Source organism: Corapipo altera, unplaced genomic scaffold (genome assembly GCF_003945725.1).
Source record: "Corapipo altera isolate COAL_440 unplaced genomic scaffold, ASM394572v1 78, whole genome shotgun sequence".
In the NCBI taxonomy this organism is placed as follows: domain Eukaryota; kingdom Metazoa; phylum Chordata; class Aves; order Passeriformes; family Pipridae; genus Corapipo; species Corapipo altera.
This window is the reverse complement of record NW_020884904.1, coordinates 3,504,817-3,531,110: the sequence shown is the minus strand read 5'-3', so window position 1 is coordinate 3,531,110 and position 26,294 is coordinate 3,504,817. Positions and strand designations below refer to the sequence as shown.

The window sequence follows — 26,294 nt, the reverse complement described above, 5'->3', positions numbered from 1 at the left end:
CAAACGGCAGCGTCATCTACCCTGGCACTGAAGCTGGCAATCATCTTTCTTTTCTTCTTTCTTATGGATTTAAGCTGAACACAGCAGAGGTCCAGTTTGGATCTGTTCCCTATACAAAAATATTTTTATTGTCTCTTAAAAATGTGATTATCATAGAAGATTAACTCTGCATCTCCCTAACCTTTGGAATTAGACCTGTCTACTCACAATGAAAATGTCAAAGCAGGTTTTGTTATGATCAATTATAACATACAGTTCACTTAGCAAAAGGGCAAACTGGAATTCTACTCTGCTTTCACAGAGTTTATGCTCATGCAGTTGTCAGCTAAACTCTAGTTTCCAACACTCCTTTGCTACTGTTCATAGAGGATGATACCAGCACTGAAATTGCATCTCTGACTTCTCTCCTGCTTCCTTCGCTGTTCTCATTCAGTTCAGTTGTAAGCACACCCATCCTTCCAATACCAGCAAGCAGAGAATTGAAAATGTGCATCTACAAATAGACAAATTATTACATAGGTGCAGTCATGCACAATTATATATGTGCAATACTGCAGACACAATTTGATAATAAACTTCACAAATAAAACTTGTCTTTCAGTAAGTAAATTAAGTAGAATAAAGTATATACACAGAGTATAAACAATGCTTCCCTACTAAAAATTCCATCATCATAAAACAAATACAGCCTTTGAGTATGATATAATATATTACGCAAAACTCTTCAGTGTCAGCTTCATGTGAATGTATTTTTTTCCCCTGGGCTTGATTAACAAACAAATCTAAACATTCAAGACAGATATTAAACAGTTCTGTCCAGGATGAAATCTGCATTGCCAAATTCCACATGGTTTCCACTTGATACCACAAACTTGGCCACAGTTCATTCAAAATTCAGTCCTAGTCCTCCAAAAGGTAGAAAAATACTTGTGAAACTTTTTATGATGCCAGGAAGGTGATTTGTATTACAGAGACAGATACAATTGTACCTGTGCCTAACACACAGTGGGCAAAAGCTGATTAACAGCAGGTTTCACCCTGCTAGAACAAAATAAATGCCTCTTGGAACTCCAAAAGGGTAATGATTTATGTGATTATGAATCCACTTCAAATATTTTTTCTGACTATCTACTCATCTGATGATTTGGGATGGAGGTATTTTATCTGATAATCTGCCTTTAAAGTTGTAGGTGTTATAAATGCACCAGGATTCACAGGTTCCTTCAGAGCATGAATTCCTGAAGTTTCCTGATGGAAGAACTGTCTCTTTTTTCTAATGTGTGCCTAATACCTAATATCTGAGCTCCTCCCTCCTTTGGCCCCAGAAAAACCTGCTTGAAGAAGAATACATGGTGAGACATTCATATACAACAGGTTTTATTTATCCTGTTTTAGATGCAAGAGTCATGCTAAGGATCCTCTTTCTGATCCTAGACAGTCTAAGAATGTGAAAAACATGAAATTCACTTTAGTTGATTCTTCACAGCAGCTATATTACAGGTGAAGCTCCAAAGAAAATACATGTATGAAGACGGTTTGAAGTTTGAGAGCTTTTTTTTCCAAACTGCAGTTTAATTTTATGGCAATTTCAAGGTATTATCTCTGCTATTTCAGACAGCTGCATTTTCTTAACCTTCTGACCAGTCTCTCCACTAAAAAACCAGTACATCTGGAGTTTCTGTAGTGATAAATTCACCTTATACTGTAGCTGTACCACCAAGCAACAGCTCCATTCAATTCCCACAGAAGCAAGTTTTGGACTCTCCAGTTCTAATGAGAAAGCTGGAGCCACAACACAAAAAAATGACAACTCTGGTAACGCAACCACACCCCACTCATAATCTGCTCTGTGCCCCGTGTCCCCACCCACAGATACACAACAGAGGAACACCAGCTGCTGAGGCTTTGCAGATGGCAAGTCCAATATTTTGCCATTTTGGACTTTCTCCTCAAAGGCTCATTCCACATGGCTTCTTTTATAGGGTCAGGATTTCTTTTCTTGGGGGGATGGATGTTGGGGCATGGAAAATATCTGTGGGCATGAACAATGGGCAAATAGCATTTATAAACTAAAATAAAGTCTTTCAATTTGTGGAAACAGCTGGAGGGAGGAAAGAATCTTATGAACAACATAGTTGAAACGGAACAGGCTGTTGACAGTGAGTTCTTTCACATGCTAACTATGGCTACACTCTACATGGCAGTACAACACTTAAATCTGCAACTAAAGAAGATTCAATGCACAATGATATATTCATTTTCAGTGTTATGTGAGAGGTAGAGTATGTCTGTGCCAACGTAGAGATGCTCCTCAAAAGGAAAGAGATGGTCCCTCAAAAGGAAACACACACTATTTGGTAGTCATTGAGTTGCTGACACAAACAGTACAGTCTCCAAATGGACATTCTGTGCAGGAATTACAGGCTGGGCTGAACAAACCAGAGGTAAGTACAGCAGCTTGGCATCGAGGGAATACACATGGGCTCTCATCTGCCATCAGATGAAACAGAGCCAGACTTCTACTTGTTCCAGCTTCTCACTGCTCCCGCTTTTATCTCCTCTCCACTCATATGATTTGGCGCATAGCACCCCTTCCTCTCTTGCTTCTACCAGACATCACTGCTCCAGGCAACTTCCAAACACTACCTTCACACAATTCTCAGCAACACATAACAGAAGTCTTATTCCGATTCCCAGCAATGGTTTGTGTACTCAAGAGCTGAAGTGTCATTGCAACTGTGTGAGTCATTTAGGTGCTTTTGAAAAGGTGAATCACCTTCAACACAGCTGATATAAACTGGAGGTTATTTCCTTTAAGCAGGCAGTTAATTTAACACAAGAGTATTAAGTTCAGCACTCAGTCCAGGGGATACCTGCACAGGCACCTTCAAGGGACCATCTGCTGACCTTCCTGTTTCTCAAAAGTTATTTTTCACTCCTGCCTCACAGAATGAGGTTTTCAGGTAGCAAGAAGGAATCATGTTTCTTACAACAAGAGGGAGACTTCAAGTGTATGTCATTCAATACAGCACATTTTCAGTACAGCATCTTTTTAGAGTAACTCCACAAGTTAATGAAAAATGAAACAATGAAACAGATAGAAAACACAGAGACAAAATTCCGCACAAGGAAACACCTTAAACAGTCTCTTTAAATGTATTACAGAAATCTTTCAAAGCACTGTCAGTAAAGTACTTTACTCATGCTAAGGAGAAGCAGATACATTTTACTAAATGTTTTTCTTTTTCTATTGGAAGAAATAAAAGCTACTTGCCAGCTAAATCTTTTCCTTCGAAGCTTCCCTGCTTCAGTCAAGCCCCATTATTCATTATGCTGTTAGAGATGGCTTTGATGTCAATAGATAATACAAAATATTTCAGACAGTAAGCTGTGTGAAAAATTCAGTGGCAAGTTCAAGGTAAACCCAGGTAAAAATTGTTTACACAGTACTAATTTAGTCAAAAGTTTTACTTGTTTCACATAAACCCAAGAAGTTTATCAACTTTTGACTGTTATTTTATCTAGCACTGTCTAGATTGTTATTTATCTAGCAGATAGAGGTTTTGCACTATCTCGTTACTACAGTTGCCTGACTTGTCCAGTCACCTGGAAACTCAACCCTCTAAGGAGAAACAAAGACTAAATTAGAAATATTCTTCTCTATAAATGGGTTGTACAGAAGGCACCTTACTTCTGTAGTCAAGTTGAGTTTAAGATTACAGGTTCATGTTTCAGAAAACAGCTACAGGGACAAAGATGGGGAAAGGGCATAATCAGAATTATAGAGAAACACCCCTCCTGGGAGCTGGGAACTCCTTGATTTTTAATTTACAAATGATAAAGCTGTTAGCCCAAAAGCTCAGTGAAATCAGCTTATTCAAACATCAAGTATTTTAGTCTGCTTGATGATCATTTAACTCAAAATTAGAAGGAGCATTTCTATTAGTTTTTTCCTGTGAAAAATAGTACTTTGGAAGTAGAAAAGGTACACTGTTTCAACACCTACTTGACAGTAAGGTTCTCACAAAATACAGGTTTTGTGCCAATATTCCCCAAGAACTTTTATCCCTGAAATTAACAGAGCTTTGTCTGAATCATTATGGGCCTCTGTTGCTTCTACAAGGAATCAAAGGGAGTTCAGGTATCTGGACTTAAGGCCAAGGGCCACTGTATTTTAGTCTGAATCCTGTTTCTAAGGCTCACTTTAAATATCACCAGTGAGTTCTACAAGCTGGGGAAAAAAAAAAAAAAAACCCACAAGGAACTGAGAAAAGAAATGTTGACTTTGAATGAAGGGTTCTCCAAAGGCCCTGTTCAGACTGGCCAAGCAGTTTGAGTTGCCTTCTTTGCCAACAAGTGCTGTTTCATTACACACCCTCGTTCAGGGCTGTGGGGAGAGGAAAGGTTCCAAACAGGTGTGTGGAGGCAGGGGAGGTGAGGTAGGGTCTTCCTAAGGATACATTATGAGTGAAAATAGGCATGGCTGTAGAAACACAAGCATGCCCGCTTTGCACAGTCACAGCAGACAGGCAGACAGCTTATCAGCCTTAGAGTCCAAAAGACATGACAGACAACTTTGAACTGACAATATAAAACAAGCTCCTACTTTCTGTACAAACTGCTGATAGTTCGTCAGTGCCTTTAGCCTCAGTTTCTTCCCCTGTTCTTCTCCTTAAAGCACCCAGTAATCCCTTAGAACTTCATCTTAGGTGTGGAAACTAAAGTTCTCTTTGGGCACCATAAACAACAAACTCACATCTCCTCCCTTAAAAACTAGTTTCAGCAGAAACTATGATTAAAAAGTCTTCTGGAAAATACTCCAGTTATGGTTTATGGACAGAAAAGCCTTAAAAAAACCCCAAACATGTTAATGGTTCCATTAAGAAACAAAAAATAGAAACATACAAATAACTCTTTAAACTAATGCTATGGCAACAAAAAAGGATTTAAAACATCACTTAATAAATGGATTTGACCCAGATTCCTACTCTCTCTTTTAAGAGAACATTCTTGAGAACAGTTCACAAGCATGTTGGCATATTAATTTATCTCAATTGTGTCACAACTTTCAAAGCATCAGTAAAAGACTTGCAACATCCGTTCCCACTTTGTTGCCTGCACACATTCTTACCAGTAAGGGCTATTAAAGGAAGCTGAACTAAAACTGAAAACAAGAAAAATTTTAAATCATAATCATCAGTTGAAGGGAAGGGTGTTTCTTCTGCATAGAAAATAAGGGACCTGAAGGATCTGCCAGTGCAGCAATCTCGGCTCCCTCTCCACTTCAGATAATCTCTAGTTCTTGTGATGACATTGTTTTCACTTTAAATTGGTCTTTGTTTATCTTCAGCCCACCCAAGTAGTTGTCTTCTTCAGGTGATGACACTGCTATGTCATTTCATTTATTTCAGTCTGAAAAATCAGCAACTCAGCTGTGTAGAAGCAGCAAATTTAACTGCATACTCCATTTAATGAACATTTTAATGGAGATGGTGGATGAAACTAGTCTCAAGATACTCATGTGACAGTTCATTTATAACCTCCCTACAACATGGTATCTTTCTCTCAACATTATTCTTATCTTTACATCCTTATCAAGTCACTTCCCAGTTGCTCTAGTGATTCCAAATTTCTCTCAATTAGTCCCCACTGTGGCTCTGCTAGCAAGCAGAAGTCCAAACAGGACAAACCTGCTACTTCTTTGGCTCTGCAATAGAGCTACCAGAGGGAGCTACCAGATTAGTCAGCACAATCTACCTTTTATTTTTAAACTCCAAGACTCCACATACTCCACTTTCCCTCTGAGTTGGTTTATCACAGTCAGCATCCCTGAACTGAATTTTCCTCTTCTGCAACACAGATACTATATTTGCAATTTCCAAGCACATCATAAAAGTCACATAATCAATCACAGAATAAGTGACATTGGAAAAGACCTCTGAGAACCATCTAGTCCAACTCCTGTGCTAAAGCAGTTCCACCTAGAGTAGGTTGCACAGGATCTCTTCCAGGTGAGTTTTGAATATCTCCAGAGGGTTTTTGCTGGAGTTGTTTTCATGTGCCTCTTATCCTAGTACTTCTTCTTGCTTCCATGGCTAATCTTACCCACCAGGTCAACAGTATCATAGAATCCCAGAATGATTTAGGGTTTGGAAGGGACCTCAAAGATGTAGTTCCAACCATTCCTCCAGGGACAGGGACACCTCTCACAAGACCAGGATGCTCAGAGCCGTATCTAACCTGGCCTTCCAGGGGTGGGGCATATTCATTGTCCTGTTTCATTCCCTTGGGAATGAAAACTGGAGAATAATTTCTGCTTGTCTGTACAGTCACTCATCACTAAACCATTCTTCTGCTAACTATCCCACCTACCCCACACCTCTGTCCTGCTTCTGTTTTCATAAATTTTAGGGAAAATGAAAATACTTTGTTTTGTTTTAATACCCTTAGCAATGTCTAAATCCAGCCTCACCTCTGGCAGTCCTCACTTGGTATTTATGCTTATTCACCTCAAAAAATACACCTTTATTTCTCCATGAGTTTTTCCCTCTCCTTTTGTTTCAGACTTTTCCTATTTCTTTTTTGTGGCTGCTCCCTGGGACTCCCTCCCTGAGACACCAATTCAATGGCAGTTCTGGAGTCCATAATTACAGGATATTCCAAACCTCCTTCATATTTAGGTACCTGTCCAATTCAGCCCAGCTGATGTTACTAACTACCTGCTATAGCCCTAGCACAATTTTCTCCTTGAAATAAGAAGCCTCATTATAGAGCCATTTTTAATTCTTTCCATTTATTTTAAAAACAAGAGTAAATTATGTTTTAAAAGACTGCATAAGCATTCTATTTGAACAAAGCTCCGACATCTCCTTAATTAGTAAAACTGAAGCAACACTAGAACTATCTTGTAAGTTGAGAGATGAAGAAATTCCTAGACATCAATAAACACGTGAGGCCTGTATTATTATCAGTATTTTCCTACTATTTTTCTGCAAAGGTGATCCACGGACTGCATTTAGCAGTCTTTTCTGAAGAATCTTTCTCAACAGTATCATAATCTGTGCTAGTAATTTTAGTAATAACTGAAGACAGGGGTAATTTCTGTTTCCAGCTGCCTAGACAAAATGCAGACTGACTCAGCTGATTTCAGTATCAGTAGACTGTCTCAGCTGGTGAGACAGAATGAAACAATTCATTCCTAAGCTTTTGCTGGGATGGGCAACAACATCCCTTTCAGAACAACAGGGAAACAGGAAGTTCTCTGCAGAGAGGATGCCAGCATTCTTCTAGAGAGCCTGAGATACAAGCAGTCATTTACCTCTGCTTGCCCCATACACATACACACACTGTTAACACACTGGACAAAATGAGCTGCTTGTATTGTCCCAACCCTTCCACTTCTCTTAGGTGCAACACAGCTGCTTTTAAAAGTCTTGCTCATGTATCAGCTTACACACTCTTACTTAGAAAATATTTTTTACTAGCACAAAGAAGAAATATCTGACATTTCTATGCTTTAAAACTACAACCTGGCAAAACCAGTGAGAATGCAGGTGGCAGAAATACATCCTTATAATAGAATTTACCTTTTTTCAGCCATCTTTAAATATCCCAGTGAGAAAGAATAAATAAAAAAAAATAATCCAGTTAACAGATGTAAAAATCACACTTCAAACTTTTCCCTAAGCTTTTCTTTTTGCATCTCATTTTTGTTTCTGTCAGCATTATAACATAAACCATCTGAGAGGCTTCAAACTGAACAGCTTTAAGCAGTGGGTGAAACCACAGTATGTTAACTGACAGGAGGTTTTGGCTCCTTCTTCATCTTTAAGCATCTATTTCTCAGCTGCTGTTTCTTGCAGCAGGGGCTAGAACATTTATAGACTTCAGCCCAAGACTCCTAATTTCCTAATACATGCTGCTTAAGCATGTTTTCCTTTAATTTGTTTCTTTCTTTGATAACTACACCGTTATTGTCTTCCAGCTTGTCCATTTGAATATAATCAATGCTAAGTCACATTTACTGCAGCTAGTGCCCTTCATCTAACACCTACTTGTATCGGATGAAAGCAAGAGAGGCACATTTTGCTCTGATGTCACCTAACAGAGAACCCTGTCTGACAGGTGTCAGAGATGAGATGACAACCATAAAACAAGACACAAACAGGACAAATAAGGTAAAGCAGAAACATCAATGTGATATCTCTGATATCTCTGAGCATTAGCCAGTTCTTCTTCAGCCAAATATAAAGCTATTTTCAACGTGTAAACTACAGATGAGTTACTAAGCTGTTTGTTTTTAAAAAGAACATATTTTTCCTATGCCATATCATCCACAGCCATCTCCAGCTCAAGAGATTTTATCCTTGAACAATCTGAAGAGTGAAAGAAGGAAAGCTTATAAAATATCTATCCTTGTCTATGTTGGAAATAGCACAATTCCAAACCAGAGACGAATGCTGAAATACAATCCAGGGGCTGTGCTTCCATTCATAAACTGTTCCATTTGAACACATGGTCTGGAATGAATTTTATCCTCATGTTCAACAAGAGAGCCACAATTTATTATAGTGCTGCATATTTCAGTTTCAAAATCATATCCCTAATATTTTTCTCTGTCAGGTCCAGTGAAGATTAGCAGACTTTTCAACCAGGATCATCCATAAAGGGAAAATACAGCAGAATCCAACTGCCCAGAGACATGAAGAAACAAGTCCAGTTATGTACCACATGGCTAAAAGAAAAGGAAACCTACTGCAAACACACAGCTTCAACTGTTTAAGCTGGAAAGGCATCAGAAAGGTCCTTCTGTTATTAACAGCATAAGTGGGATCTCAAATGTACTCACTTCAGCTCTGTCTTTAAGTTACCACTAGACTGTCTGTGCAGCAGACCAGTCCTATTACCCCTGTGTAAGATCAGGGTAATGCTCCCTGACAACTTCAAACCCCAAAATAAATAACCAGTGCTTCCCAGTCATTGCATATTCCACAGCTGAGATGTGCCACAAAGATACAGGGTTATTTACACTAGTTAAATTTTCAGAGCTGTCTCTGGAACCTCCCCGAGTTCTCTAGGGAATCTCACTACCCTCTAATGTTCAAATTAGAAGGAAATTGGAATTCACCAACACTGGTCAGTATGACCAATTTCAATCTGTAGGCTCGCTGCTTTTGATGACAATTTAAAATGAACACTGCTTTGACTAGAGCTGCTGTAACAATATCTTTTTTAAACTAATCTCTGAGGAGCTTTGTTTGTGACTGAAATAAGAAATATTTTTAACGCAGCAGCTATAGCTCCATGAGAAGCTTCACCATCTATTTTGGAAGGCAATATGCCAAGAGAACTGTGGCGCATTTTCATTCATCTCTTGGCTACTGCTTCTTCCAAAGTTTCTCTCCAAAGACAGCCAAGACCAAGTTCTGTGAATAATTTTCTGAATGAGATCTATCATTCAATTAGTTTTAAAGCCTTTCTATTCCTTATTTCTTCACAGCCTTACACACCTCTTGCCCTTCAGGGCATTTGTCCTCATGTCTTTCCCACAATTGGATGTGAAGGTAATTTCTTCCCCACCTATAACAGCTTTCAAACTAAGAAGAAAACTGAATACAATATCCTGCACAATACTCTTTTTATCTAGGGAGAAGAAAGAATAAATATCTGTATAGTCACCTACTCATAGACAGAGTTTTCTGAGACCTGATCTGCTGTTTTGCATACATCACAGATTTATTGCCCCTAATCTAGGGGCAAGTTAACTCCCTCACAAAGATATCTGTCACATTTACTTTTACCTGAATACACAGGATTATTAATATAGCCTCAGATATGAAACTGCAAATGTATGATCCACCTAGCTGTGTGTAAGTAAGGGAAACAAGATTTAACTGTAAAATATGAACTGCTTCAAAAAGTATATTAGTTGGAAGGCTTCAAAAATGCAGAAAAAGAAAATCTCTCAACTGTTGTTCTACTGAAAGATCCTCAATTTGTATGGTACAGACACTTCTTCCTTACCCTTTTGCTTTCTTCACTATTTTTCCATCTCTTACTGGTTTGTTCTTACTTCTCTCCAGTTTCATAACTGAAAGGATACCACTCAAAACCCCACAAGACTCAAATGGATCCACTTTGCCTTTGATGCACCAGTTCCTGCAAGCTCAGGACAACTTGGATTTAATTTCTCTTTCATCTAAAAATGCAAATTTTTCACATTTCTTGATGTAGTGAAATGGCTACAAAGTGGACAACCAGAAAACAAACTTTTGTATCTGAAAAAAGTAAATACAATTTCTGTTTGACCAATAACTTTAGCAACAGTTTGAAGATAGAGTATTTTAGCCCACAGAGGAACACAATATGTGTTCAGGAATACACTGCAAAGATGCTTGCTGGATTTGAGTTCTGCTGTCACAGCACTCAGGACTTCAACATTTCTGGAAGTCAGTGTGACCTCAGGACTTCTGAGAACATTGTCCTCAGACCTAAAAGCACGATTAAAGATTTCCAGGTATCTGACTGTTCAGTGGAACTGCGTCTTTAAAAGGTACTTGAAGAATGATTTTGTCTCCAAACTGGGTCATCACATTCAGGCTGTTCTCTGGCCACTGTAGAATATGTTACTGCAGGGACTAAGAGACCTGGCACTATTAATTTTTCACCTTATTCCTCATGAGTCCCACCATTTTTTGTTTTGCCTGCTACTACATAAACATAAAAAAAAAAACAAAACCCTGTCTCAGAACAACGATGTCTGCTTTCTCCCTGTATGACTACACACAAAAGAAACAAGAGGGAATGGTATAATATAGATTTACTGCAAATTCCTAACTATCTGTTCATCTTAGTCATTAAGACTGTAACTCCAGGTCGCAGTGATCCCTCAATTCCCAAGGAAGATGACTCATTTGCTTTTACAGGAATACTGTCTGGAGTTCAAACTCATTTTTCTGGGGGAAGATTTTCAAGGTAGAATTAAAAATGCAACCTATGATGCAGATAGCTAAGAGACTAAGCACTTTTTCACAGTTCTAAGAAGCTGGTTTTCCTCTTCCCCTCCTGCACTGCCTACAGGAATGTGCTGGCTGGAGAAAAACAACAGAAATGCAAACTTCCCATCAAGAGACAGGATGGAGAGATTTTGTACCTACTGCATTTTTAGCCACGGATTTGTGACAGGACCGGGAGAGAGTAATGAACAAATGGATATGCGTTGACTCATTCACCATTCTTTTCAACAAGAATTAATGGCTCTTGAAAACAAAAATGTGTGTATCTTTTGAAGAGTTATAGCTAGAAAAAGGCAGTATTCTACTCAATTCAACAGTGAGGCTTATCAGGCCTGACTTTTATTAACCCAGTAATTATTACACCCACTACCTCACAAACCTAGCTACAGATTAGGACTCAGCACGCTGAACACTATACAAACAAAAACCAAAATGTTAGTCTCACTTAAGCGGTTTCTCTTAAAGCACTATGGCAACTTGAGTTTGCTATGGCATTATCCACACACTTCTTACCCAATGCACCTTTGTAGTGATGGGAAGAGGTGCCCTGCTGGGACTGGTTGTTGCCAGGAGAGGAAGAAAACTTTGCAGTAAAGTTCATGAGTCAACTAATACTTTGTAGTTTTGAAAAAGACTCTAGAACACAGTTGGCAATGCTGCACATCACTGCTACCAGCTGCCCTCCAGCTCACAGCAGAGGTTCCCCTTGCAAGGCTTGCTGGGGCTGGATCTGTCCTTGCTCTAGTGACTGGCTGCCTCTGGAAGTCTGAAGTTCTAGAGACAGTCAGGCTACCCACAAAGTCTATGCTGTACAAAATTTTTGTCGACACCTTTTTATTGGCCACCCTCAAAAGTTGCCTCTTCTACTTTCAGTGCTAAAGACACGGTAGAATTTCAGTCTTGCAGAGAAACACTTCATTCATTAAGCAACACCTTCTCCTTCTTAATAAGTCTTTTCCCTCTTTCTCAAAATAGGGATTTGATTTTTATAAAAACATAAACAAAAGGTATTGCCTCACAAAATACCCAGCTGTGCTGAGGTACATGGCATCATTTAAGAATAAACACACTTCCATCCCTTGCCTTTTATTCTACTGAACTTGGTGTGTCACAAAGTTCAGAGAAGCATCTAATGGTTTGTGTTGGAAGGGATCTTTTAAAGATCATTTAGTTCTGCCCCCTCTGCCATGGGCAGGGAAACCTTCCACTAGACCAGTTTTCTCAAAGTCCCATCCAGTTTGGCTTTGAACACTTCCAGGGATGGGACAGGGACAGCTTCTCTGGGCAACATGTTCCAGTGTTGCACCATCCTCACAGTAAAGAATATCTTCCTAATACCCGATCTACACCTAGACTAGGTCTCAAAGCAAGTTCCATGGCCTAAGTAGCCAAACCCCTGGCTGCAGCACCAGTTCTGTATCCAACTGATGATTCTCCAGATTCAGTTGACCTTTTGGTGATGTTCCCTCTCTGACATTGCTCATGTGGAGATCAGGAGAGTAGATGTTTGTTATTAATACATGAAAAATTTTGTTTTTCTGAGACATACCTGACTCCTTTTTATTCAGCTTGCTGCTGTGCACCTAGCAGACACAAGCTACAAAATAGGATTCACATGTTTTACTTGGTAGCCTTCTCTAGAATTTCCAAAAATGCTTGAAAAACCATTGACTTAATTTACAGCAGTAATAGCATAAATATTAGATTTACTACTCGTTGTTTTGAAATAAATATATTTGTCTTTCAGTCAAAGGCACCACCTTTGAGTTTGGAATGATCTCAGAGATAATACTGGAAATCTCATGACTCAGTACTGCCTGTACTACTCGTACTGGCTTGCTGCAGTCACATGAAGCAGTCAGTCCCAGCATAAAATCTTGAACCAAGTAGGTTTGCCTTTACTGTCTTGGAAACCTCTCTTGGGTAAAGTTAGGATCTCCCAAATAACTGCTTCTACCATGAGATAAAATGTTCCTGGTAATAGTTCTACTAGTTGGAGTCTGCTGATACAGATGACCAAGGTGAGCAGTCATTCATGGGTACATATATTGTACATGCACACACAAAGCTACCAGCCACAGCACAGGAGTGGTGTGAAGCACGAGGATTCAACTCGTGACCTTCTGATACAGAGCCCCAGGGTCTGCCACTTCAGTTAAAAAAAATCCAGTACCTGCCAATATTAGCAAAGCTGCATCCTGTTTGCAATTCCCCAGTGAGATGGACTGAATGCTTGTAAGCAGTTCTGATTCTATTCAGGAAAGGGCAATCATGTACTTCAAAAAGCTCTGGACCCCTCCTCCTTTTTATTACTTATGTCATATTATCTTATTTATACAACTACTATTTCCCTTCTCTTATGGTCCCTGCATAAGAGGGGCAAATACTTGTTTTACAGATCCTTCTACGTTTCAAGATTGATATGTTCATGATAGAGAGAGAGTTCTGCATATCCATAATTTCAGCCTTTTTTCCTTGTTTTATGTATGAGTGTGATTTGGCACACAACATATTAACAGATAACCTACAGATAAACAGTTGCAGACTGCATCTTGCATTGTTCACTGAGGGAGAAATTAGCTGAATACAAATAAAATGCTCATGCACTTCTTTAAACAACTGCAAGAGAACAAATGTGACTGCTTACCCAAGGGGCTCAACCTTAGCCAACACACCTACCTGAATCTCCAAAACTCATCTGAAAAAGAACCAGTGTGATTCAAGGTTGCCCAAGTCTGCCCCGTAGAAGAACACTGGTGCTTCTGCTTCAATCCCCAAAACTTCAACATGATCTTCAGCAGGACAATGAATAATACTTCTTAACAAATGGAAAATCTATCAATTCAGCACTGGTTCAGCCCCATATAGGAGGTACTGCAAATTACAGAGAAATGTAGCTAGTCATAGCTGGCTGCTTCACATACAAAGGGCAGAATCAGTGAGTAACAAAGAGCAGGAAGGATAATTTTCTCTCCTTACCCATATGCTTTCCTGACTAGGGCCCACAGGGGATTTGCCGAGGGATTTGCTGATAAAACACAGCTTTGTCACATTTGTCAGACCTGAGGCTGTCATGGAAACATAACTGATGTGACAAACGTTAATGAGCCACTGTCACAAGGGCAATCTGTCCAAGCCAACAGTCACTGCTCCTCTTCAGTAGTGGGCAACAGTGAAACAGCCCAGCAGGCTCTCAGTGCCACTCAGCTGCCAAAAGTGTCCTGGACTTCTTTGTTTTGGGAACACCGAGCATCCATCACACTGAAAAAGTATTTTACAGGATTCCCAGTCTAAAATGATGGGTCAGTTGGTTCGTTTGCTTTCAAATCTGATCATAAGCAAATCTTGAAATGGTAAGTGTTGAAATGACAAGCTGAGCCAGAAGCCTGGGTTTTGACTTTGCATCCTCTTCTGCCAACCTTGCAGAAAGCCAGCTCATCCAGAAGAATAATTACCTTTTAACAAGGTTTCCTTCTTTCACAGATAACCAGTTGGCTTTTTTTTTCTACACTGTTCTTCCAACTATTTCCAAGCATTTCCTTTTTCCACCCAGACTCAGGAGCAGCTGACTGTTCCCTCACTGTAAGGAATAGGTTTCTCCTTTTCTCATGACAAATCATTTTTTAATAGTGAACATTTTAATACTTCCAGAAGCCATATTACTTGGCATCCACACAGGTAGCAAGAATTCCTCCTTCTTAGGAACCAGTGGCAGTCCACTTTGGAGTCTGTCCTGTCACTGTGTCCCTGGGGCCCATGTGATGCCAGATCTCCAAGGACAGCAAGTTCATGTGCACTGCTACTGTAGGCAAGGTCACTTAGCACACCAGCAATGCAGCTGCCAAAAGGACATTACACACCTGATACAACTCAGCAAGAGGTTGATACACAAGAGGGCTTCACCCAAAGCAGCCTGGTTTTGCATATGGAAATATTACTGAGCTGGAGAAAGAGGAATGTGGTCATTTTTTCAGGATTTCAGGACATCACACAGCCTGACCAGAGCAGCCACTGGCTGACTCCTGAAATCTCTGGATAAATGCCCACTCCGCAATCAGTCTGCCCTATCCAGAACATGAACTGCATAGATTTTCCAGAAAAATCATGAAAGCCTTTAGCATAACTCTACTGCCTTCCTCCACCTGAGGCTCTTGCCACGCTTTCAGAACACGTAGCACAGCCATTATCAGAGCTATCAGTGGCACAGGGACTCTGCTGGGAACTGCTGACAAGGTGCTGCAACTGAAGACCTTGGGCTGCCTCTTGGGTGCCCTGTCCTTCCAGATGGTTATATATCCCAGGAAGCATTCTGTGCTATTGTAGTACACAGCCCCGAGTCACATTTACATTTGTTTTCTACTGTCCATGCACATCAGCCAGTAGTAAATAAATCACAGCAGGGACCTTAGCTCTTCATGTGTTTCAGCAGAAACCTGGATAATGTTTCCATAGGAGAGGAAAGCAGATCTTAATGCCCACATCAAATTTGACAGTACATTACACTATGCACTGAGACTGGCACAGAAGAGAGTATAACCTGTTTTCTGTACAACCAGCTTGTATAGCAGCCCTCTCACCACACACAAGGAGTTCCAAACACGTGGGCATGAAGTGAGTGTTTCTAAATGCAATAGGGTTCAACTTCTGCCTTCATCTACCTTTACATTAAGCAAATCTCATTTCCAGGGCAATTTATGCTGAAAAAGGATCCTGGGCTCAGCTGCTGGGTAGAAAGTGGAATAGCCTCACTCCCAATGCTACCCTTTTCCCCTGTCTCCATAGACACTAACATGAGGAAGAGGAGAGCAGGGGCAGCACATGGCAACAGACATGGTCTGCAAGGACTTCAGCTCTGCATGTCGCCCATGCCTTGACAGCAGCTCTGACCTGACTCAAGGGAATGGTGTTCCTGCCCAGCTGATCTTCCAATCACCCTCAAGGACATGAGCACTCTGCACTAAAAAACATGCGGTCTCCTCCCAGCCCAGGGTGACCAGGGCCAATTTAGTCTTCTTGCTTGTGCTGCTCTTCACTCTCACCTTTTGTGACTCCTGCCACACTAAAGCCTCTCAGGAGGGGGCAGGGGGAATAGTCCCATGAAAGCTCATGACATTACAGCACCATGGCAGAGCCTTGTTGCTGCAGGAAACAGAGGACCTCAATGGATCATCTTATGCAGCTCCAGGGACAGAACTGGCTCTCCTCCACTGAAGTCTCAGATCAGGGAAAGAGAACTGTAATTGTGCCTCAGCTGCCCAGGCTGGGTCTTGCTTGCTTAGAGGTGGAAGACATGGGCAGTGTCTTCCACAGGAAAGAAAGGGGTGACCAGACAGCAGCATGCACATGTCCTAAGGCGATGCTGCTCAACTTGCAACCCACTGTCATGTGCTGCTGCAAATAAAAAAAGACCACTGAAAAATCAATGTTTACTCTCATGTCTTCATACATTCCCAAAAGCCACTCTGCCCAAGCACGAGTGCAGCAGGGTCAGTACAACAGTGGAACCCAGTCTGATGCACAGCAGAGCAGCTCTGATCCAGAGCATCAGCTGATTACACAAAGCATATCCATTGTCCAAAAGCGGTTTTATTTTTACTCTTCCCTCTGAAACCAACTTGACTCTTCTTCAAAAACCAACACCAGAATGAATCACTTGAAATAATCTTTTAGGTAGTTTTCTAAAGACCGGTTTGCAATGCGTCCCCTTCCCTGCGACAACATGCCAGGAAACCCCCAGGGAGCTCTTCCAGAAACTGCTAGAGAGTGAATGCAAAACAGGCTGAGCTGTTCAGCTTCTCTCCTCCCCAGCACGGGTTTGAACATGTCGACAGCAGGGTGGTATGAAGATGGTTTTGTCCCCTACAAATCTTTTGGATAAACAGGATTGTGCTCTACATCAGAGATTTCTCTTTGTAACTTCAGTCAATATTTCCTTGCCTTGCCATTCTTGACAACTCGGTCATAAAACAGCTCTCTCTAGAATACGCCATTCAAATTAATCAGCTGTCAGCTATTCTCCATTTAAAACTAATAATAGAAGGTTTGCCTGAGCCTGTGAGAGACTGAAACGTGGAAATACGAATTGTGCAGCTGCAAACGTTTCCATATTGCTGCAGCTTTCAAATTGCTCTTTGCTCTCTACCAAGAAGGCATGAAACAGCATTGCAGGGAGCAGGTTTTGTACTGTCAAAATTGTCCAACTGTCCTCAGCATGCCCATAATGTGGTAAATGCTTAGTGATGCCTTTTAACTTACAAGCATGCTTTAAAAACAGGAGGGATGTTCTGGTCATAAACCAACAGGCTCAGCTGGACCAGGAGCACGGATAATTTGATGGCTTGTATCCTTTGGATGCCAGCTGCACAGGGGGTGCCAAATTGTGTTCTTGCCATTGGCAGAAGTTTTAGCCTCCAATTCATCTTCCTGTCATCAAACTGCAACAGGATGGAGAAAAAAAAAACTTCCAGGGGGGAGCACTGCCTGGCAGAATGGGGAAACAGGACTCCTTTGAACAGTCCCTTGTCTACAGCAGTTTGGCTTCAAGTGGGTAGAGAGGCTTAATGCCACATGAGGCTTGAACTCAGAATAAGAGCTGGCACTGGAAGAAAGCCAACTGTGCAACACTCCTCTAACTGCTTAGGGGACTCTGCCATTGTCACATGAAACTGAGGAACAGCTGGGGGGCTCTGTTCAAAAAGCACTCAGGTTTGGAAGCACGTTTGCAAAGCCTGATGAAGGAACAAGAGCAGCACCTGTCTCTTCCAGGTCTGCTACAGCAACTACTACCAGGGGAGTTTGCCTCTACCAGCAGTAGGTTCATTTTCAGCCTGAAAAATACTTTTAAATGCCTCTCAGCCTTTTAAGAGAAAGAAGCAGTTTAAATCCCGGACCGGAAGCCTTAATTATAATGGATTTGTGTGAAAGTTGCCAGATCTCTCCCTGCTCTGTGATCAGGGTTGTGCCAAGAGTCTGCTTTGTGTCACACCAGCAACTCTGTTGAGTTCAGCAAAGTAACTGGGTCAAAGATGCACAGGCAGAAGAGAGATCACTGATTAGCACTCATGACAGCCTCCACTGCAGACCACAATGACAGTGCAATCATGTGGAGGTTCTTGCTGTAATTAAAGATAGTCAGATTCATATCCAGTGTAAGCTTGTGTAAGCTTGTTGTGTAAGCTTGTTGTGTGTTACATTTTGCACCTTGGGAAGTTACTCAGTTTCCATGACCAGAAAACAGCACATGAGAGGAAACAACTGAGAACTCATGGGAACTAGCTTATAGAAAAATCAGGAGAGATTTGAGCATCCTCATGAGCAGCTCTTCTAAACGTGTAGCACTGCTGTTTTCAATCAGTTAATTCCACCTATGGTGAGCATAAGGTTACAGACGAAGAATACTGATCTCATGTTCAAGAATTTCACGATACATCTGTCCACAGCTGTAACACCAGGTGCTCTGAAGATCACCCAAACTTCAAAGAAAACAGTAGAAATGGAGAAAACTACAGGGTTTTTCCAATGTCTCACATACTTTCCCAAAGAAAAAAAATAGAAAGGACTGAAGTTATGTAGAGAAGGGAGTAAGAGCAGAAACAAGTATTGAATAATACAGACAGAGTTAGTCCTAGATAGTCTCAGATCTTTCACAAAGCAGTCTATTTCCACATAATAAAGACAAATGTGTCAGGGTAGCAATTAACCTGGAATTCACTACAAACAGACAACACTACGGATAGAGGGAGTACAAGGAGTTACACAAGAGAGGATCTTATGCAAGATAAAACAAGCAATTAAAAACATTATACCTCAGAATATAAAAATTACTCATTAGACATTCAAGGAGAGAGAATAAAAAAGATTTCTACTGTGACCCTTCACTTTTCTTCTAAGTAAAATGAGACAGAAAGCAACTAATCCCATCAAAAACCACACTGATCTCTCTGTAAATCTCAGAGCCACTGACTATCCACAAACTGAACGTGGATGTACAGCCACTGGCAGAAATATGGTGGACACATGGGACCAACGAGGAGATTTATGTCAAAACAACACAGAGCAACTGCCTTTGAGATACAGAAATGAATGCACTGAAAAAGTGACAACTATAGCAGGACTGCAAATGTTGAGCTAAAGACCTGTCCAGAGATGCTGCGTTGAGCACAGACATGCTACACCTGCACAGATACCTGCAAGAACTCCACCTGCATCAGCAGGTATACCAGGTTCTGGAACTGCTTCCTCCCTTAATGGATGAAAAAACTGATGTGCCAATGCCTATGTGCTGCTGGGTACATTTATACCCAGTCATAATAGGTCAGCTATGAGGTATCTTGTTATGATTGTAGTTACAAATATATTATGATTTTTTAAAAAAAAATCCAACTAGTAAGGTATATGTAGTATATAACATATGAAAACTTCATTTGGAACCATTCAGAATGCTGGAACATATGGAAATTATCTTAAAGGACTATGGGAATGATGCCTTGTATCACTTTTCAAAGTAACATGCAAATGCAACAGTACAGACCATTAAGGGAAATGCCACTCATCCAGAAACTCACCAGAGAGAATTCACTGCATCGCACCACACAACAGAAAAACACCAAACCCCACTGTTGCCTTTGGAATGCCAAGTTTGCAACACCTTGCAGAGATCTCTCAGGATTCCCAAGCTGTAAAATGTAAGCACTTAAAAGCAGTGGTTCTGATGCTGAAAATCATTAGATTTGTCTCAGAAATTTCAGGCACTAATAGCATTTTCCCACAAATGAGCCTTAAAGTTGGGTAATAATCACAGTGTTCCTTTGTAAGGAGGGGGATGGTTCAACTTAACACACCAGCTCCACAGATATTTCATTTCTAGTCAAGAAAGGCACAAAGATTTCTTATTAAACTGCTCCCATTTCCACAAAGAGATGAAAAACTATTTTTTTCCAAACCAGGCTTTGATATTCACTAGCAGTAGTGTTTTATTTATAGAATTAAGCTGGTCAAATCTGACAGGCAAGAGGGGGACACAAAGTGTTAAACAGTGCTGATCAGCCCTCAGTTTGCAGATGACAGCTGCCAGTGCTGCTCCAGGACAGCCTGCTTCTCCTGCATGAGTGCCCTATGGCACATCACAGCTATAACAGTGTTTTCTCCCTAAAATCTTCCTGGAACTCCCCCCTGAAGCACAGCCAATACTGCCCTTTAAAAAAAGGAACACTTTGCACATACAGACACACACACTCCGCCCGTAGACAACAGTCATTTGTGAGGAGGGGAGGTGGGATAGAAGGATCCAATTTCCATTCATGGCACTTTCCCTTCTAGGAGGATATTAGGAGAAAGAGGAAATCAGCATCACCATTATCTCCAGCGTGTGCTAACAGCCACGCTGAAGCCAGTCAGCAGCGCCTGGCATTGTTTGGAGGAACACAAAAGACCTTCTGTTTGGAAAGTTCAAGAAAGAAAACGGAGAGCCTGTGGCCTGGTCCTGCAGTCAAAAGACTGAAACAGAGGTTGGGAAGTTCTCAGGCAGAGGCTGATCCGAAGCCCTTTGAAGTTGACGGGAAAACTCCCATGGACTCCAGAGCAAGCTTTGGATCATGCCTGAAATGCACAGAAGGGAACAAAGCAGCATGAAAGTAGAAATGAGCATCTGCTAGAGGGGGACTTAAACAGCACAGGGGTGACCTAGTCTGTTCATCATGGTTGCTGGTACAGTGTATTTTCATGATGTTTGAAGAAGTCAGATTATAAAAAAGTTTCAAGTCTTTTTATTAGGGCATAGCAGTTGTACATTCATCATGAGGTATTCTTCTGCATAAAATCCTATGCATGCTATCCTAACACTGGGTGTTTAATACAGCATTTAGCAAAAGTCTCTGAGGCAGGGGGGAAGGAAAAGTCTCTTTCAAATTGCTGAAATTATGAGGGGTTTGCTTTCTTTCCCCACTGCCCTCTCTCAAAAAGGCTGGTTTAAAGCTATGAAATAACACAGTCCAGGACTGAAAACCTTATTAAGAACAATGCTGCCAGCATCATCTATTCACAAGCAGCAGTTTGAGAAAGAGCCCAACCCAGAAGAAACTCTTTAGCAGCGCATTCTCCAAACAATTGTTAAAGGATCCCAAGTGCGTCAGGGCTCCAAATCCTCTGCTTAATTGTACTGTAAATTATTTTCTCATTAAAGATGAATATAGGAGCATTCAAGTTGAAAGAAATGTTTTCTGGTTTCTGTAACACTTCCATAATCCTTTTCTTGCATATAAGAGTAATTGTTGCAGTGGTTTTAAAGACTGATGCTGCCTAGGTCCTAAATGATATTTTCTGGGAGCTAATTAGTTCTAAACTTTTCTCTTCGTAAAATACTTCTTGTAGCCTTTGCTCAAGATTCAATCAAGAGCCAAAGTAAATCCCTTCCCCCCCCACACGCCCCCCAAACAAAAAATGCAGGATGTTTCCTCTTTCCCTGGCTAATAGAATCCAACTGTTGCCGCATGACATCATTCCCCAGAGCTAGGGAATCCAAGCTCGCTCCGACACTCGGCTGGGAGTAAACACCACAGAGGGGAAAAAAAAAAAACCAACAGAAGAAAACCCACCAAACATCAAACTTTACAATGGGAGGACATAACATTAAAAAGGCAATTTTTGTTACCTGAAATTTGGAGCATTTCCCTTTCCACTCCATTGTCAGATTTGTACTTCCCAGAAAAAACTCTGTCTTATTATCTGAGGCAATCAGAAAACCAGTCGTTCAGTATCTAATACCTGCTGTGCTTCCCATAACTCCTTCATATGACCTTTCGCAGCACTGATTCCAGCTAAAATGATTGCAGAGAACACAGACTGGCCAGGCCAGTTGTCATGGAGATCTCTCTCTCCCCCTTTTCATAAGCGCGCACGCATACACACACACACACAGATTTAAACAATTCTGGGAGGCATCCACAAAACAGCATGCCTTTTCATCAGCTAAGTTTTTGAAACATTCCACCCCTCCTCCAACCCCTCCCTAGAGTCAGCCCAGGAAGCTGAGCTTTGGTCATGAATCGATTGTTGAAATCAGAGATATCGCCTCTTAAAAAAGAGAAAGCGACCACAGAACTTGTACTTTTTTTACCCTCGGAAAGGAAAACAGAGATGTTTTCTCACTAAAGCTTTGAACTGAAAGTAAATCTATTGCATTCAAACCTGCAGGCTATTTGTCTTTGCCCCCCCTTGTTATGAATTTGATATCTGAAAGCACTAAGCCTTTGTCGAAATACAATCATGCAGATTACAAGAAATGCTGCTGGCATGGCCTAACTGCTTACCTTGCTGTTCTCCCAGTAGCAAGCCAGTTACTTAATTAGCACAGGTATTCATCACGGTCATGCAGGACTTCCTGTATTCTTTCATGTTTCTGTAACTAAGAAGAAAAATGGGCAGGTCAGGAACATGCAACTCAAACAAACAAACAGAAGGAAAAAAAATCAGCTAAACAATATTCCAGATACATCTGGAATTTTTCTCATACTGACTATAAGTTTAAGTCTGTCTTACCCAAAACTCACTATCTCCCAGTTAAAGGAGAAACCCATTTCAATGACGTTTGTGAATACAAGAACTGATTAGTTTACCATATTCACTGGCACCATGGTTGCAAAACAAAACTTACTCCAAACATAAATAAAGACATAAAAATTTTTTTCCCTGACAAAAAAAAATCTAAATTAATCCCCACCAACGTCATATAGGAAAGTCTGGACTGATAAATCAAGAGAACAGAAAACACTTTAAAAAAAAAAAAAGAAAGAATATTTATCAAGAAAATTAAGTAAGAAACTACTTGGACTCAGGAGAAGAGCACTGTGCCTAAAGTTTTTTTACACGTTGAGAAATACCTTGGAGACTTACTCTTTAGAGAACTTAACTGGAGTCAGTCATTCAAACTTTTAAAACTTCATAAGAGATACTGAAGGGACTGCATGACTCCGGGTTCTGCAACCAGCAGTACAAGCAACAGTCCCTCTAGTGGGCAGAAAATTGCAAAGCTGCCTATACCCCGCTAAACGAGAAACCAATTTCTTCTTTCTCTGTCAGCCACTTCATTATGCTGCTATGATAGTCCACCCCTGCATTTAAAACTTAAAATTACCGCATAAAATCCTTTATATGTTACTTAGGGAGCTGAACACAAGAAAGCGTACATTACGTGATCAACAGAACTAGGTTTACACGAGATTAGAGAGTTCCAACATATTACTCTTCTGGTTGTGTTTTTAATACGATAGCAAAAGTGAGCTTAAAAAAAAGACCTAGACAGTGAGATAGCCAAGATGTCTTATGGGAACATAAGACTCTCTCCATAGCCATTATCAGATATAAACTACACTGGAGCATATTATTTACCATACTTCAGAAGACTCTACAGTTTGTGAGTGGTAGGGCTCTGAGTAGATTGTACACTTAAACCACCTCTCTTTCTAACAAAAACATCACACAAAAGCATATACACGAGGCTTATTTTACACTGTTACCAAAACTATGTGCAGACTATTCACAGGTAAATAAATAAACAAAACAGCTAGCAAGAATCCAGAAGATGCTAAAATTACAGTAAAGAGTTCCTAGATATGAAAGCTCCACATGCTAAGTTTGCAATTTCACACTAACTTCCCTTAAGAATGCACCAGTGAAGGCCAGCAGAGCCATGAGAGCCAAATATGAAAAAATATGACGTTTTTGTCCTGAAAAGTTCCCTTTGGTGTTTGACTGAGGTAAAGTAATCATATGCTGCAAGTGGGCACAGTTTCAGCAGTGTGACTGGGGAAAGAAGAAACTGCTAGCTCCTCCCATGAAAGTAATGTTTTAAACTACATCACTGCCGAGGGAGTGTCCAAAGACATGGAGGTAGTAAAAACCCAACCTAGGAACTGATCAGTGGACAAGTAAAATGGCTGATCAGTCTCAGATTTCCTATAGACCCCATTACTGGTAGCATGGGGGTAGATGTACCAACCATCTGCATCACATCCCACTCCAGTGTTTATCACAGGGCTCTGTGGCACTTCATTAGGTGACCACATCGGCATATATGGCAAGGATCTGGGGAAGCACGCAAGCTAGCACTTATAAATAATTGAAAATACTCAGTGTGTTAAATATACACTCAGTTACAGTTTAAATTTCCAAGCAAAGCAAAGTCATTAAAATATATTACACATACACAAATATGTAGGAACAAAGCACAGTAGTAAAACTATGACTGGAGCTTTGGTCTAGGACAGGTGACTACCACAGAAGCCCTCAGACAAGCACATTTCTATTCTAAGCCTCATGAATACACTGCTAATCTGTTCCTTCCCAAAAGGTGACATACTTTGCTCCAACTGACCCCAGCGAAACAAGAACCATTCCCACGCTTTACGTTTTTCTCACTGGGTTCTTATTTGAGCACATCAGTATCTCAGAACACAATTTAGGATCAGGACAGAGTTTGGGATTATAAACAGAGGACATGGTGAACAGCTTGCATGACATTAATTACAGTGTCACGGCTCCATTGCGATCAGAAGGCATCAGAGTGTGTACCCTCATCCCCTGGAGGAGACAGACAACCCATTACTCACACACAGCTGATGTTTAGTTTCTTATTTCCGATACACTTCCCATTTCTGTTTGGTTGAACACACTCCTTTCCTATGCTCCATGGCCACAGGCACAGGATGCAGCAGCCACGTGACACACACAGGAGAGGGCATGCACTGAGCAGGATTATTGCACAGGGAGAGCCCTCACCGGGGCACACCTGGCGTCCCTGCCCTGGAGACTGGAAAGGGAAACGTGAGCTGCTCTCCCCACAAGCTGCATGGTCTGAGATTCTTCACTGAATCCTTTCCAAGCCAGGCAGCCATCATCAGCAACAGCAGAGGAAACAAAAATCAGACTTGTTCCTAAATGATTCATGAAATTTTATCACTTTTGATAGGTGAAAACACAGCATCAACTTTGGGATTTAAAAAGACAAACCTAGAGGTGAGCTACAGACTAAGCTGCCCACAACAGCAGCACAAATCTCTGGAAGGTGTAAACAGAAATTAATCACTGCACCAACCTTAGTAACATTTTCTTTGACTTTTTAAAATAAAACTAAATTCTACATAAAAATACTTCTGTAAAATTACTTAGGATTTTCCCCCTTCTCAAATAACTTTCTGCACTTCAAAAGGGCTTCTTCCCCTTTCACACTGAAGATGACCACCTTATTTCTCTTCCTCGCATGTCATCTCTACATATATACTGACCATCTTTCCAGTGACCTCAACACATATGTTTTTATTTGAAATTCAGTAATTTAAGACACAACAACAAACAGTGAAATTTAAGTACCCTGTCCCACTGTACTTTTAACCCAATACTACTGCAAGTGCCTGCAGCTCCTACTGACCTCACTGGGAGAGGCAGGGAGTTTGGGAGCAGCACTTCCTCATCACCAGGCAGTGACTTGCAGAGGTATGGAAATATGGGAAAAGGCCCCAGTCAGCTCATAATATAAAGCACACATCCACTACAAGAACTGTGTTCTCTGCTCTTCTTCTAGAGACTCAGTACTGAATACTTTTGCATAAGGCAAAAGTGACTATCAGGTAGGACAAGACAACGAAATGCAGGACAACAGCCAGCATAGCTTCTGAAGCAGTCCCACAACACTACTGAGTTCTTTGAATTAACAGTCCACAGCACTGGCCTTTGTGGTTAACACTCCAACACGATGGCATAAGAGCACAGCAGTAAAGCAAGTAGCACCTCTGACCTCCAAAGCATTTTTTACTGAAGTGATTAAACCTTCCACTGACTTCAGTGGCATGTTAACTTCAGTTTTGCCTCACTGCATGTTTTGCTAGGATTGTGGTATCAAAGTAAGCAGCACAAAAGTGTATTGTAGCCTTTCAAACAATAGCAAAGGAGCTGACCCAGCATATGAGCTCCCCAGTTACAATGGGACTGCACAGGTGTAGGTCTAAGATCAGTCATTTATGGACTTGTTTTATTCCCCCATTTCAGCATCAGGTCCATTACCCACAGCATATCCACAACTCTCTTCTAAAAGGAGAATTAAAAGTTTCCATTACCTCTTTAATAGCCCGACGAAGATCATGTTTGTAGCACGGTATTCATTTCACTAAATCAGGGGGGGGGAAAAAAAGAGTGTGTGTATGTATATACACAGAATATATACAGTATGCATATAGGAAATGACTAATCATAGCTGTGTACTCTTTGAGGTGCTGCCAATCCCTTTAT

At 40.8% G+C, this 26,294-nt stretch overlaps 1 protein-coding gene across 5 annotated transcripts in view; it reads right to left on the bottom strand.

Annotated features, from left to right (window-relative positions):
- The window catches only part of ST5 (suppression of tumorigenicity 5), a 172,313-nt gene that overhangs the window by 112,733 nt on the left and 33,286 nt on the right, over positions 1–26,294 (bottom strand). For 2 of the 5 annotated variants that reach the window (XM_027651049.1, XM_027651053.1), the window contains exon 2: positions 22,322–22,410. The gene's annotated coding sequence lies outside the window, so the exon portion shown is untranslated. Of the gene's footprint in view, positions 1–21,663; positions 21,877–22,321; positions 22,411–26,294 lie in introns of those variants that run through there. The other 3 variants (XM_027651048.1, XM_027651046.1, XM_027651052.1) reach the window with 3 other exon arrangements.